General features: G+C 56.0%; 1 long non-coding RNA gene across 1 annotated transcript; it reads right to left on the bottom strand.

Annotated features, from left to right (window-relative positions):
* Nucleotides 1-10,697: 10,697 nt before the first annotated feature.
* Nucleotides 10,698-14,272, bottom strand: LOC141575812 (uncharacterized). The gene is made up of 3 exons (XR_012503698.1): nt 14,029-14,272; nt 13,382-13,866; nt 10,698-10,759 (listed from the first exon to the last, which is right to left on the bottom strand). It is a non-coding gene; the product is annotated as an uncharacterized LOC141575812 (long non-coding RNA).
* Nucleotides 14,273-16,057: the final 1,785 nt, after the last annotated feature.

The raw sequence follows: 16,057 nt of genomic DNA, 5'->3' as shown, positions 1-16,057 counted from the left end.
GGTTCTGTGTTGGGAACAGACGGAGGCTGAGACCAGGGCCAAAGCCAGGAGACCAGTTAGGAAGGAGGCCCCCTGCGGGGTCCAGCCAGGGACGCTGGGGGTTGGAGATATAAAGACGGGAACCTGTCCCCATACCAGATCCCACTTAAAGCCATGACGCTGATGTGGTGACCGAGGTGTGAGTACAGGGACCAGGGAGAGGAGGCCCAAAAACTAGATCCTGAGCTTATCGACAGGGCAGGAGGCAGCCCAGCCAAGGGAAGCTGCAGAGGCGGCCAGTGAGGGAGGAGGAAATCCCAGGCTGTGCCGTGACCACCACACGGAGGGAGTTTATCAAAGGAGAAAGGAGGGGAGAGTTCTTCCAGGTACAAGGGATAGGCAGGACCAAGGAGGCAAGACCGAGGAGGACTGAGGACAGACCTGGGGATGTGACCATGTGGAGCATCCCGGGGAAGCACAGCAAGAGCCGTTTCCATGGAGCGACAGGGAGAGCGCCCCAGTGGAGGGAAGGGACGGGAGGGGGAGGAGGGCTGGGGTTCAGAGCAGAGACGGGATGTCTTTGCTGGGAGGCAAAGAGCGAGGACTGACTGTGGGGAAAGCGGATGCAGGAGAGGACTCTTGCTGGCTGAGAGCACACTCAGCTGGCTGCAGGCAGGTGGGAGTGATGTAGGAGAGCAGAAACCTGCTGACTCTGGAGAAGAGGGGAGACTTGCAGGGGAGACGCCTGGGGGTAGGCAATTGTTAAAGGACCCTTTAGGGACGAGCAGAGCTCGTGCCCTAGGGTCTCAGGTGAGGGGCCGAGGCCAGGATGAGGAGAGGCCCTGAAGATGACGTGGAAGTTCTGCTTTGATGTCTGTTTGTCTCGGTGACATAGGAGTTGATGACTAAGGCTGGGAATTAGGGCGGAGGAGGAGGGGGAGGAGGGGTTGTGGCTTGAGCAGGTGGGGGGAGGAGGAGAGAGGAACAGCAGTCCCAGGGGAGAATGAAGGGACCTGACGGGGTCACGTGACTGCCGGGCCGTGCAAAGTGCATGTGGGAGAAGAGAAGACAGAAGTGCATGGAGTCCGCAGGGACAGCGAGTTGTAAAGAAGGCGAAGAATTCTATCCAGCCCCGTCTGTTCAAGCACTTGAGTGTAATTTTCTGTTTTGAAGACACTCCCAAAACACAAGTCACTGACTGAAGCTACGAGATGTAGTTGCCTTTCCGTCCACCGGGGTTGGAAGAAAGGCTGTTTGCATCAGGGAAGACACATGGAAGGGAAGCGATGGGGAGGCTATCTAGGTAGGTGACGCCCACCCACACGTCAGCCTCAGACTCTGACTTTCCTTAAGAGACCTGTTTGTTCTCTCGGCAGGAGAGAGCCCTAGACCTGACCTCTACTGGCTCAGCAGCCAATTCTCCCTCCTGCCTGGGGAGGCAGCATCGTTTACATACAGGCAGTAACACTAGGGAGCTCACTGCTGTGCGGAGGCTCCCTGCTTGGGCGAAGCTCACTGCTGGTGGCGCTCCAGGCACCCACGGCGATCCGGGCTTCCTCGGCGCTCTTGGCCCTCGGGGTGTCCCCCGTACCCTTGGCGCTCCGGGTACCCCTGGCGGCTCTCCAGCGCTCCGGGCGCAGCATGTTCCTGCGATGCTTGACCACGCGCTCTGCCTCGGCCTCGAGCCCTAGCCCTGCGGAGCATTGCTGTCCTGAAGGCGGTGACCCTCAAGGGCAGAGGCCCTTAAAGAACACGGTTATGTCAGGCATCTCCGTATAGTTGCCTGAGAATTTTTTTAACTATGACATCAAATAAAGCATCCGTTTACTAACTACACACGTTTTCCAATCACGCCAACAGGAGGGACTGCCCCGAAATTGTCAGAGCTGTGTCCTGTAGTAAAAGACAAGGGGCCCCGGTAAGATATTCATGGGAATGTGAGAAAATTGTTGATTATGATTCTCTTCTCCACACAGATTCACAGGACACTGTGGGTCAAGCGCTCGCGAGTACGAGGCGGGTGTGTACCGGGTTCTTCTCACCTACTAGGCGTCCCCACAGCACAGAGAGGGGCCCTAGACGTTCTCTAACACACACACACACACACACACACACACACACACACACACAGCCCGCACAGCTCACCCGCCTTCCTTCCTCCCCTGGAATTAGGAAGCCCTGGCGCTCAGGTCCCGCTCCTCCAGCCCCGCAGCGTCTGAGCGCTGCTCTCCGCGGGGTGAGGGAGGCAGAGCTCCTTCCCAGAAAGGTCAGCGCTTCCCGGGACACAGCCCTGTGCCCGGGAGCAGTCAGCGCCCCGGGGTGGGCTCGCAGGGAGGACCAGCCTGGCCGCTGGGCGGGATGCGCGGCCCACACGGCAGGGCCGGGGCCGCGCCGCCCCAACTTCAACTGCAGCCCCGCCGGCCCCGCCGCTCCCGGCGCCGCCCTGCAGCGCCGCCCCGCGAGTCAGGAGGCGCTGGAGGGCGGGTGGGCTGGGAGCGGGGGCGGCTCTGCCTGCCCTTGGCCCCGCTTCCTCTCACCCATCAACCCTGCGCCTGTTAACCTGCCAGGTGACTCTACCAGATGATGTGCACTTGGAACTCCAGAAACGTTTGTCCTTCCCACTTCACACTTGAACTAAGTCCCTGCTGCTGCCAGTATAACTCACTCACAGCCGCTGAGGCTGTGTTTGGATTCAAGACTAAGTCTCCTTGGCACAGACCCTACAGGTGGATGTGCAGCGATTTGGGTGCAAAGTATGAGGGGGTCTTTTTTTTTTTAAATGATGTTTGTTATGTCGTTCTTTTTGCTGATTGCTTCCAGGTTTCTGTCATTCTTTGGCCTTGAGAATAAAAATGTGTAAAATCACTCATCTTTCTTTTAATATATTTATAATTGCATTGTTTTGCATTTAAATCCTTGGTGTACACAGTGATTATCCATTCTGATTACAAGAAGGAGAGTTATCTGACACTTTTTCTTGAATAATCCTTTCCGTACCTACTGCTGTGAAATTCCATTGTTACCCTGCAGACAGTTGTGTGCATGCTCAGCTCTAAACCTAAAGTCGATTCTGCACTGTCCATGGTGCTCTGATAACACAATGTCTTGTCTGCTGTATCTTGAAACTCTCCTGAAGACCAAAAAAGCCTGTATGTGCTAATGGCTCAAAACTTCCTGGTTCTTCCTTTAAATGTATTCTTTCAAACGCATGTTAGATTCATTGCATGGGGTTCTAGACTATAACAAATTCTGTTTTCCTGTTAATTTGGGGCTATATTGAATTTAGACTTTGATGTAGTTCCTTCAAGTTCATTATTTTCTTCTATCTGATTAAAAAGGATGCCCCATGAATATTACAAATCTATGTTGGTAAGCACACAATGTATAAAATTGTCACTTATATGACACTAACAACATGTAGGAGGGTACACAGAAGAGATCCAAATGTGAGTAGAGGTGTAAGTCACTGAAATTACTTTGGTATTGATCTAAATTAGAACGTTACAAATTCAGGTGTTAGTTGCAGTTCCCTGGGAAACCACTAAGACTATGACGCAGAGTATGTAGTCAGAGAAATGACATGGGCGTGCAGTTGACGCCCTGGAGAATAACGAACAACAGAAAGCAGTGATGGAGGAATCTTAGAACAAAAAGATGTAGCCCGTGTAGAAAACACATGGTGAAAGAACAGAGTCCAGTGCTACCTGACTGGTGATTAATTTAAATCTACATGGTTTGCAAATGCCAATTAATAGGCAGATATTGGCAGAATGGGTAAAAAGCTATGATCGAGCTCTATGCCATCTACAAAAGTCACACTTTAAATTCAAGACACAAAGAGGTTAAAAGTCAAAGGATGGATGAACACATACCAAGCAAATATTAACCAAAAAGGAATTAGACTGGCTTTATTAATATACGGCAAATACACTTTATGATAATATTTTTTCTAGAGACAAAGAAGGACATTTTATAGTGACAAAGGGGTCCATGTTTCGAGGAGGTGACACTTGTAAGCATTTTGCACTGAACAAGATAGCTTCAAAATAGACGAAGCAAACTGACAGAATAGAAAAGGGAAACACGCCCCTCAGCCATATGGCTGGGAACGTCCACATTCAACTTTCCATAGTGGGGAGGATCTGTGATTTCTCGGGCTGCTCCCATCAGCACTGTGGGGTGGACAGCGTAGGGGCTGAGACCCCTCGTTGATGGCTCAGGGCACTGAAATGTAGGGAGGTTTATCTGCCCAGAGTCACAGCACTGCTGGGTGGCGGGCCTGAGGCAGGGGGTAGAGTTAATTCCTGGGGGTAGTGATTCCCAAACACCTGGACATGAGATCACGCCCTGGACACCCAAACCGACAGCTCCTCACTCCTCTCCCGCATCCTCCTGCTCTAAGGTTGCTGTGAAGAGACAGTGGGTACCCGGAGGAGGTGCCTGACCCAAAAGAATGGCTCAAATCTTGACCCAACTGCTCACTCCATGTTTCAATCCTGACCCCAAAATACAATGCCTTTCCCCCAAACGAAGACCCCTCAATGGACTGAGGGGATACAGACAAATATCCATCTCCCCCTCCCTTGCCCCTCAGCACTCGATCCCATCAGCTGCTTTGCCGTGAGGTGACCACCCTGAGTGACCAATAGACTGCTTGACTCTCGACTCAGAACCCGGAACATTCCAAACCAACTGCCCACGTGACAGTTGCCCAAAGAATATAACCGTCTTCAACTGACCAAACTGAGATGACGAGCTGTTCATATTCACTAACTGGGAAAGGGGTCTCCTGGGCTGGGGCTTTGGTGGCTGAACGAATGAAGTCTTTGGTAAAAGTGGGTCCTTCTCTTTTTGTGATCATAGACCATGATGAACACTGAGAGAACCGTTGACCTATTGCTTGGAGAAGACCCCTGGGAAGTATCCGTTCATTCCCAGGTCACACTCCTCTCCTTGTTTCCTGGCTCCCTTGGGGGAGGCGGCTGGATCAAAGCTGGGCTGGGTAAGAGGGAAGCTGCCTCACTGCGAGTGCTTGAAATACTCAAAGTACCCATCAGACTGACTGTGTGGGGCATGACTTTATTCAGATGACAAATATTAATATAGAAGGGGAGGCCCGCACAGTGACCGAGAGCGTGGGAGCTGGTGCCTGACAGTTTGGGTTCAAACCCTGCTTAGAAGCCACATATATTATCTGGGAAATTTATATAGACCCTCTTGTCCTCAGTTTCCTGTTCTGTGATAGGAAAATGTTCATAGGGTCTACTTATGGCTGTTATGAGGCTAATAATACATGAACACAGATAAAGCCTGAGGAAAATGATCAGTACTTCATACATGAACCGATTATTGAAATATTAATAGTGAGAAACAATAAGCAAAAACAGTGGCAGTGATGCCTCCAGAGGAACGGCTGTGAGTCAGGAAAGACGGAAGGTTACTTTTCAGCCTCTCCATGTGTGAAAGGCTTTGCAGCTCAGGGGAGTATCTGTTATCACGTCCTGTGAACTCCACGTCAGCGCTGTGGGGTGGGCAGAGGAGGGGCTGTGACCCACCTTTTGTGGTGCAGGGCACTGAAGTTCAGAGGGGATCAATGACTTGCCCAGAGCCCTAACCCTGATGAGTGATGAATCTGAGACAGGAATGTAGTTGGCCAGCTGGGGACAGAGATCCCCGAACACCTGAGACCTCTAGATCATGCCCTGGACCACTGATCCAAGGGCTCCCCTCACTCCCTGTCCCGCATCCTCCTGTGCCTGCTCCAGGGACGCTGCGGGGAGACCGTTGATGCCCTGGAGGAGGTGCCTGAGGCAGGAGAAGGGTACATGCGTGACCCAGCCTCTTGCCTCTACATTCAAACCCCTGACCCCAATTTATGCACATGCAATCCACCCTCCATCAAAGGCCCTCTGAATGATCGGGGTGTTCACTTTGTTTCTCCTCCCCCAGTATCTTCAGCCTATGGGAGCGTTCCTGGTGCTCAAGCCATCACCCTAGATGGCCAGTCATCTGCTAACTTCCCTAACTGGCTTAGAACCCATTAGACATTTCAAACCAAGCATCCATATAACAGATCCACAAAGACTTAGCTTCACCTTAGCTGACAACTCCCGATGAACCGTTAAAATTCACCAACTGGGAAAGGGGTCTCCTGGGCTGGTGCTTTGGTGGCTGAACAAATGACGTCTGCAGGCCACCAGGGTCCCGATGACTAACCCCTGACCAGTCGTCCGAGCAGCCCAGACTGACGCCTGGCTGAGAGCGGGCAGCGGCTGTGCTGGCTCTGACTGGGCGCCTTTTCCGCCTGGTCCTTCCTCGCCCGGACCCAGGCCCTGTTGTGCACCACAGGCGTCACCCTGGAATCTACTTGTACTGTTTCCACAGGGCCTTCCAGGGAGAGGTTCGCGGGGGTGACGTTTGTGGTTGTGCCCTGTAGTTTGGCCAGATGCCCATCCTCAAGCTGCTGAACCACCGCTGGGGACCAGCGGCTGCAGATTATACTGATTGCAGATGGCGCTCTGGTGCATCCTGGGTCTGATTCCCGCATGGTCCTTCTCTTTTTGCAATCATGTGCCATGAGCCTGGAAAACACAATGAATGTTGAGGGAATTGTTGACACATCATTTGGAGAAAACCTCGGGAAATATCAATTCATTTCCAGGTCATACTCATCTCCCTGTTTATCCACCCCCTCAGAACTGCCAACTGGGTCAAAGCTGGGCTGGGGAAGAGGGAAGCTGCCATGGGGTGTGTGCTGGCAATACTCAAAAATATCCAGCAGACTGACTGTGTGGGGCATGACTTTATTCAGATGAGAAATATTAATACGGAAAGGGAGCCCAGCACAGTGACCGAGAGCGTGGGAGCTGGAGCCTGCCGGTCTGGGTGCAAATCATATCAGAAGCCACGTGAACACTGCAAGCCCCCCTCTGTCCTCCGTCCCCTGTTCTGTGATGCACAAATGTTAACAAGACCCACTTATTAGCGTTCCCTGATGGAGGCTAATGTCCGAAAACTCAGGTAGACCCTGAAGAAGAATGGCTGGTGCTACCCAAGGAGCGTCCGAATATGAAACGTCCGGCAGAATAAGCAAGAACAATGGTCTCGCCTCCAGAGGGGGCTGGGCTGCCTGCGGGGCAGGGGAGGGTGCATGGCTGTGGGCGTGATGCTTTTACAGCCTGCTCTCATCTCCTGTCACCCCCACGTCGGCCCCGTGGGATACACTGGGCAGGTGCTGTGACCCGCGTCTTACGGCTCATGGCACTGAAATGCTAGGTTTTTAAGTGACTTTCCTGGAGTCACAATGCTGATGACAGGTGGATGCGGGACAGGGATGTAGTTGGCTCCCTGGGGACAGAGGTCCCTGAGCTTCCCCTAGATGGTGGCCTGGACACCTGAACCAAGGGCTTCCCTCCCCTCATTCTCTAAATTCTCTAGCTCCATGGCTGCCTTAAGGGCAGGAGGTGTCTGACCAACAGGAGGGCAGACGCCCGACCCAGCCTCCACCGTCCGTGTTAATCCCCGACCCCAAGGCTGTCAAGCGTCCCTGAAAGAATGTCCCTCGAAGGACGAGGGTTCTGGGTCCCTCCCCGCCCAGAACCTTCACACAGCAGCCACCTCAAGCTGAGCCTCCTGCTGGTCTGCCTGGGGGTTGGCTCGGCTCCCGCATGGCTCAGGGCCCCGGCTTCTCCAGGCCCACTGCCCACACAGCACCTCTCTATCGCATTGGCATGGCCCCCGATGACCAGCCCCGGGTGCACCGTTAGTGCTGGTGAATGAGGACGGTGGCCGGCTGGGCTGTGCTTTGGAGGTTTTGTGGGTGAAGCTGGCGCGCCCCACTGTCTGCTGACTATGGATGTGAGCCACTGTCTGAGGAGCTTGACTGCATGGAGACAGGGCCGTGGGGCACCGTCCCGGCTCACCTGCCCCATCAAAATCCAGGCCCCACCAAGCCCTCGTCCATCCCGAGAACCTGCGGTGGCACAAGAGAGAGTCCCCTGTCCTCCTGGAGGGACACCCCCCACAGCCACAGCCACAGCCCGGAGACCCCACCCCAGGACTGTCCCTGAGGATGACGCAGGCCCTCCCAGCCTCTGTCACCAAACGTTCATTCCACTGAGCCGATGGCAGTGTCTCTCCCACTCCCAGATGCCCACTGCTCTCCCAGGCCGCACCCAGACCCGCAGCCAGTGATCCTGTCCACAGCAACCCCCTGAACCACCTCTGCGAAACCTCAGTTTCCTTCTTTTCTGTAAATCTCCAGATTTAGACTGACAACTTTGTGGTTTGCATGTGGACATCTACATTCAGGGCAGTTTAGCCCCAAATCCCCCCTTTTTTTAATTCCTGTTGCTGGAGTGATTTCAATATTCCCCTGGTCTGATGCCAGGAGCGTGCGTGTGTTCTCTCGGTGTCCGTTCTCTGGAAGAGAGAGTAGGAGGCTGGTGTCACTTCTGTCTTAAATGTTTCGTGGCAACCAGAGGAAGCCCCCAGAGCCTGAAGTTCACTTCGCGTAAAAATCTGCCTTTTTTTTTTACATTTTTTTCTAATTGAAACTTACTGGGCGTACTGCACAGGGCACAGATCTTAGGTGCAGGACTTCATGGCTTCTTGTCAGTAGAAACACATCTGCTTCCAACACCCTGGTTAAATACACAGGACGTCTCGGGGCCCCTGGCAGCCTCCTGCAGGAGGAGAGAGAGAGATTAATGAGGTTACAGGAATGACCTCAGTTGCTCCATGTAGATTCCAGGCAGGCTGGTTTGCACACTGTTGGCTCAAAACGAGTGTGGCCGCGCCCTCTAAACACAGTGGAGTGAGCGGGGAAAATCCAAGCCCTCTGGGGTTTTTCCCTGCGGCCGTCTGGGGCCGGGGTAAAGGGGCTGGGAAACGCTGCTCAGAGGCATCTGGGCTTTTATGGAGGGAGAAGCTATTGCTACCCAGGGAGTTGCGTCCGTCCTGGTTCACGGAGCCCTGCTTCTGTTTAAGGTGCTTTTCTACACTTGCCTGTGTTCCATAAATATGTTTTAAAAATAAAACCCCCAGGAGATCCCTTTTGCTTCACGTGGAAGCCTCCAACGTTGAGTGCAGGACACGCACCTAAAACTCAGGCTGAGTGTATATACGTTTCAGACAGAAAATAACCAGCTCTGAATCGGTGATTTGGCAGCGGAGGGGCAGGGCGCCCGTTCCTCTTCCTCGGCCCGATGTGCAGACACTGTGCGAGCTCCATCCCCTCAGAGTCTCAGGCTGACACCCCCAGGTCACCGCCATCACTGGTATCAGACCAGAACCTTCCACCCAGACACAGGTGCTGGAATCAGTGGGAGGCACAGAGACGCAGGGAGGTGGGCTCCCTGGGGTGGGTGTGCCGGGACCCAGCGGGGTGACTCAGACCCTGGAAGTGACCTTGGGCCCTGACGTCCCCAGGGCTCAGATCCACAGGGCAACTGGGCCTGTTTGCTGCTCTTTGCCAAATGTGCCTATACACGTCCCACAGGGGTGAGGCAACCCGGGCACTTGGCTGGGCAGCGTTCTAGTGACTGCCCCCTGAAGAGTGGAAGTGATGTAGAGGATGAGGGAGGCTCTGGGACTCGAGGGCCAAAAGCCCAGGGCCCTCCCCCTCGGGCCCTGTGAGGAGTGGGAGGTCTGGTGACACAGGTGGGAGCGTGGACCCTGTCCCTGCAGCCCACACTCCACACGACCCATCATGAGACCTGTGCGGTGCAAATGGCCAGAGACCTGCCGCGTTCCCCTTGCCCTTAATGACCACCTCTCTCTCTCTGACACCGGGGCCAAACTTGCCTGGGCCTTTAAACTTAAAAATATCCCGAAGCTGCGGCAAGAGAATCATAAATTTTATAGCTTTACTACAGCCCAACACGAAAAGTTTATAGAGGACACTGCTTTTCAGGGTGTAATAAAGCCAGATATTTTGTATGTTATTTAATTCTAATATCAGAACACAAAGAAGCACAAACATAACTTGGAATCATGGCCTTTTAACTCATCCCCAATAAGCACTGCTCTGAACTGCCTTCATGGGTTTTTTTGCACGTGCTGTATTCAATGTTTACACAGGTGTGAGAAACCTATAGAAACTCAGGTTGAGAAATGCTGCCATGAGGTCACCCAGGCCCTCCACGGAGCTCCACAGATGCTGAGGGGCCCCCGGGGACTGGGGACTCCCAGCTGAGTTTGGATCCGGCAGTGTCCCCTACTTAACGCCCGGGCGGCCACGTGCCCACAGGGAGGCGGCCGCTCGGGGCCAGGGGAGCCGTCCTGCTTGCAGGAGAGGGAGCCCCCCCCGCCTCCCCCCAGGGCCGCTGTCCCCTTCACCCTTTACCCAGGGGGCCTGAGCTGGGGGGGTACCGGGGCCACTCCCAGCGTCTCACCACACCTAGTAATTATCTGGGGGAGTTGCCTGCTGGCCCTGGCGGGTTGGGAGGTCCGGGCTGGGTCCTGCAGAGGGAGACGATGAATCGCCCCAGCGGCGCTCTGAACAGAGAGCACAGTGTGAATGGCACGTGCAGGAGCCACGCTGCACGTGGAGGCCCTGCAGATGCCCCCACCCCCCATATGCAGGAGCTGCCGGAGCATGCAGCCTGGCAGCCTCAGGGGCTTCTCTGGCTCGGGGACCCCTTCCCTGGCGAGAGGCACTCAGGCCATCCTCCACTTGCCTGCATGCGTTATTACCATCCTCTTGTCTCCATGTCTTGTTTTCTTTTTTGGACATGCAACAGTGGGTACTTCCATGCTCTTCTCTGGTGGTTTGGTTTCCCTGAAGCACCAAAAAAAAAAAAAAAAAAAAACAACTTAGGGCTGCGAGTGGGAATGGACCCACTTACGCACCTTCTGCTCTTCTTCCTGCCCTCCCCACACTCACATTTCCTGTTCTGGTTCTTCCTCATCCCCTTTTCCTTCATCCCTTCTCATGAATCCAGGACAAGAGAATTTCCTGACAACTGGAGGGAAAAGAAGACTCTGTGCATGTCCCGAGCTGCCCAGGGCAGGACGGCACGCACTGATGGGGGTGGGGGTACAGGGCTGAGTCACACTTCATGGGGAGCTGGGGGGCCCCTCCGGCAGGGTGGGCACACATTTCTACCTCCCAGCGCCGCCTCCTGCCTGGGGACCACGCGGGGTTGCTCAACAGGATTCAGTGCTGCCGATGGGGTGGGGGTGGGAGTGGGTCAGGAACCAGGGCGATGCTAAGAGAGTGGGGGAGGGGGCCTGCGGAGAGATCATACAGATTTGAGGGAAGGGTACCAGGACTTCAAGTGCCTGGGTGAGACCAGGTACTTTAGGATGACAATCATAAAAGGAGGGACGAGGGGAGATGGGGAAGTGCTTTTAAAAAGGAGCTTATGAATCAGAGAAAGAAGACAGAGAAGTAAATCACACGCAGATTGTTGCTCTCGCTCTCGGAGTTTTCAAAACCCACCAAGTGGCCCTCCGCACGGACTGTGACAGAAATGGGGTTGGGATGGCCTTGGAAAAGGAAACGGGAAGCTCAGGGTCGAGGTGAGAACTCAGGGTCCCGCTGCTCCTGGCAGGATAAAGCCTGGGCTTTGGACCTTCTCAGCCCCCACCTCCGCAGTCACCCCCTAGGGCCTTGCCTGCATCACCTCTGCAATGAGGGGGTGGGTCTCGGATCTCCAACATCACTTTTCAGCCCTTCAATTCTATAACTGGGGCCAGGAATGGCCATCTCGTGCCTCCAAGAGGGCAGCCACGGTCCCCATGAGTCACTGTGCGTGAATTCCTTTCTGTCTCTCCGCCTCCCTTCACTACTTACTTCCCTGTCTGTTTTCTCTCTTGAGTAAAAGCCCCCTTTCTACCTCCCTGTCAACTCCCATCCGTCCCTGTTCTCCAACATGGGCCGCGGAAGGAGTAACGATGGGTGTGCCGCCGCCTCCTCCAGGGCATCACTCCACCGCCCCGTCCCACCCCGGGAAGTCCCACCTGTGGTCGCGCTGGGCTCTGGGGGAGAGAGTGACAACCAACTGCATGTAGTGAGTGACCGTCCTGTCCCTGGGGGTGATCGATCTTATGTTCTTTAGGCATTGCCAGCTTTACAGGAAGAACACAGATTTTTCTGAGGATGAACCCAAGCTTAGAGGGACAGTAACTTGTCCCAATGTCCCTAGTCTCCAAATGGTGCAGCAGGGACTCCCCAGCAGGCGTGGCCACATGCACACCCAGTACATGCCAGGGTGTCTTCTGAGCCTTGGAAGGACCGGGGAGGGGACTTGGGCTTCCCTGCGATAAAGTGACAGCTCGGGTGTGACTGGGGTGTGGGGGAGCAGAGGCAGCACCGTCTGCCTGGAGCCGAGTGTTCTGACACGAGCAGTGACGCCCTGGCCCTGCCGCCGGGAGGCTCTGTCCTGGGGCTGCTCTGTCTGCTGAGGGCAAGCGTGTGAGGCCAGCCTGTCCCCTAGGATCCCTGCCGGCCATGCGGGGCTCACGGGGCAGCTGGACGCGGCCTCTCTCAGATGGAAGCACGTGCAGGCTGTATTGCTGGTCCGAGGATTTGGGATTTGAGGAAGGATCGGAGGCGAGAACTGTGCCTCCGGATGTGCCCCTACCCCATCCCCCCTCCAGAAGGACCTCGGAGCACGTGCACAAAGTTGGGAGGTCGTTGTCTCTAACTCGCCCAACCCTGGGAGCGCCCTTATTCAGAAGTAGCCATGAGGACAGGACGCCGAGGTGCTGTCCCTAGACCCGCAGGGGCAGCGGGGGAGGGGCTACTTGTCACCCGGCACCTGGATCCCACACAGAGACCTGTGTCTCCAGGTTCAAGTGATGCATCCACAGGTCAACCCCCACACCCGGCCCAGTAACGCTGGTGCTTCCTTCCCAAGAGATGCCAACCACGCAGAAGCAAAGCCTTGCCTCTGGCAGTGGCACCGGCAGGAGAGGGCAGTTGTTAAGGAAAGGGGGCCTAAAACAGCAAAAACACACTGGCAGCCCACGCACAGACGGTCCCTCTGTGATGGCAGTAATATACGCAGGGCACAGAGCAAGCCTGCGTACACATTTCGTCGCCTTCTTCTTCTTCTTCTTTTTTGAAATTTCATATCCCTGTTCCCTGGTCTCCAAAGCAGCCTGTGTAACCCTGCTGCCCCCGGGCCCCTCTCCCCTAGGACCCTACCCGGGGGGCGTTCCCCACCTGGAGAGTCTTCATCCTCGATGGTCACATGTGCTCTCCACAAGCTGTTCTTTAGAAACACGAACACGAGCCATCACATTAGGAGAGGGAGGGGCTCACGCGGTGTCACCCGGCTCTTTGCTCTGGGATCCCAGCCATCCCCGGGCTCCGTGTAACCAGAGCCCTTCACCGTGACATTGACCACAGTCGCAGACCTTCACGTGAGAGAGAGGGACCCGCTCAAGCCCTCACCTGCCCGTTTCCGCCGGGGCATCCGAGCTCGAGCCTCTGATCGTCTTGGCCTGTACTTGCAACTGAGATGCACGTGCTTCAGCTTAAGCAGCTCTGAGGATCAGATCCTGGAGCAGACACAGCGCTGCTGCCCAAGAGAATGTTCTGGGAGGACGGGAATGTGCTCTGTTGACTGGGCCCCTGAAATGCGGGCCGGTGTGATGCGGGCCTGCATGTGTCATTGGATCTCCTTTAGTGAATTTAAATAGGAGCAGGCACCTCTGACTCGTGGCTCCCACTGGCCAGTGCGAGACTAGAGATGAGAAGATGAGGAAGACATAAGGGCCCCTCCTCTGGTTGCCCCGCGCTGCGAGCAGTTCGATGGCACGATCTGACGATGCGTTTGCATGTTCTTTCTGGGCTCAGCCCCTCTGCTGGGGCCCCGGGGACGTTGCGACAGTTAGGCCAGCACGCAGGTCCTAGCGGCTTCCTGGCAGGAGGCCCACCTGTAAGCAGAGGCGATGAGCACGGCCCTGCACACCTGTGCTGGACGTGCTCAGAGCAGCGGGGTCGGGGCCGGGGAGGGAGGGGCACTTTGGGAGCCCACCCTCCTCACCCCTGATGTCTCCGGCCCCGCTGGGTATTCTGAACTGTCCCTGCGGACTCACCTCCTGGCCCATCCCAGCTGGATCTTGGATCGGGCCCGCTCTGCCCACGAAAGCCAGCACTTCTTTTTTCCCTCAGTAAGTGAGTGGGTCCAGAATACGCCCCACTTTTCCCTTCTTTCTGATGCCACCTGCGGTTACAAAGAAATCGCAGTGAGGACCAGACCCCGATGGGTCCCCTTTGCACAGGTCTTCAGGTCTCTTGCTGACTTCAGCAAACCAGACGGGAAGCTGTGGTCAGGCCGAGGGCCCCCGAGCCCAGCTTGGTGGGCGATGCCCAAGTCCTTCACTCAAGGAGGATTCCTGCTGCCCTGCAAAAGGCCCTCCAATGCGCAGGCTGTGGGGGACGCTGGCCTTTGCAAACGCCCTCTTGGGTCAGGGCTCAGTCGGCAGAGACTCCCGCGACAGTCCCCCACCCCGACCACGGCAATGGTGTACGGTCATCCCCGGGGACTCGGCCAGCTTTTCACCCACGCATTTGACTGAAAAGGAAAAGAAGCCAAGAAAGCAGCGTTTCTACCCCAGAAGGAGAGGCGAGCTCACCTTGGTACTGGATGGGACCTCTTCCTCTGGTCAGGTCTGACCACGTTTTCAAACATGTCCCTGGGGGATCTCGAGGTGGGTGTCTCCGAGAAGCCTCAGGAATTGCTCAGGGAGTGGTGCCTGGTGCGGACGCGGGGGCGGGAGGGCGGGGGTGGGGCTGCTGAGCAAGCTGGGCCCCAGGTGCTGCGGGGCCGTCCTCCTCGTCCTCCTTGGGGACGTGCAGGAAGGGGAAGGAGAGAAATGCAGAAACGGCCATGAGAAACAGAGCCCTTGCCTGGTCCCTAAAGGCGACCTAAGGCACTGTGAACGGGTCAGCCTTCACACGCTGTCACCCGCAGGCCGTGACCCAGTGGCGCGGTCCCCACCGCTCCTCCCGCCCGTCCTGAAGCTCACCTGGCTGCTGCCGCCTCCCTGCCCTCTTCCAAGGCCATTTCAGTCTCCAGGACACAGTGGTGCCGCGGCGGCGTGGGAAGTCACGCTGGATGGGAAACAAGAGTTTTCTCGATAGAAGCGATGTGACTGCAGGCAGCGCGGTCTCCTGTGCGCTCTCGAGCATCCTGCGTCGTGGGGATATTCCAGCCCAGCAGATACGAGGTCACCAAACAGGTGTCATTTAGAAAAATGACGATGATTGGCTCTATGTTCCTCTCACCTCCAGCCTTCCCTCTCTCTGTCACGTGTGTGCACTCTCTGAGAGCGGTGGCCGTCCTTGCTCAGGTGGCAGTCCCTGGGTGGGACAGCCCGCGATGGAGAGGACTCGGGGCTGAGGATCAGTGCTGTCCCCTCGCAGCCGCACAAGAGAGTTGGAGCCAGGGGGCGGGCACCAGACACATTTAGTTCTTAGTTGTCACAGTCCTCAGGGTGAGCAGCTCAAGGATGTCAGGACTCCTGGGGCTCCCGGTGGTGATGCTGCCAAATACACTGACCTTAACCTGCATTGGGCCAGCTGCCCAGGAGCGGTGCCCCTGAACCGGCAGAAGGGGACCCCGTTGTCCTGGTGCTTGTTGCCTTCGATGCTCAGAACCTGAGGGCTGAACAGGAGCATGTGGACTCTATGTGTGTTTTTCACGCTAATGTCAGTGGCCCAGGTCTGTGTAAAATGCACCCATCGTGGCTGCTAGGGAGGCCGCCATCCCGAGAACCGCGGCCTCTGGGATGGCACGCTCGCTGCACAGGGACAGGAGCATCCGTCCTCTGTCGCTTGGCCCCAGATCCCTCTTCCTCATCGGTCAGTCCTCTCTCCCGTCCTGCATCTGCACTGAAGCTCCTCCTCCTGCCCACGTGTGTGGTCCCATGGCACCTGGCCTGTCCCTCTAGGGTAACGTGCGGTCCGCTGCTCCGGGAGCGACCCACCGGCCACCGGGGACCAGCACACACTGCCAACGCTGGTCACGCCCCGTCGCCTCTCCTTTCTGTGCGTGAAGCTCGCTCCAACCCATGATGTGTGTGTGGGTCGTCCGTGGAGGCGCCAAGCCCAGGGGCAGCTGAC

This window comes from Camelus bactrianus, chromosome 32, assembly GCF_048773025.1.
Source record: "Camelus bactrianus isolate YW-2024 breed Bactrian camel chromosome 32, ASM4877302v1, whole genome shotgun sequence".
Taxonomy (NCBI): domain Eukaryota; kingdom Metazoa; phylum Chordata; class Mammalia; order Artiodactyla; family Camelidae; genus Camelus; species Camelus bactrianus.
The sequence above is the reverse complement of the archived record's forward strand: the minus strand, read 5'-3'. Positions and strand labels throughout refer to the sequence as shown.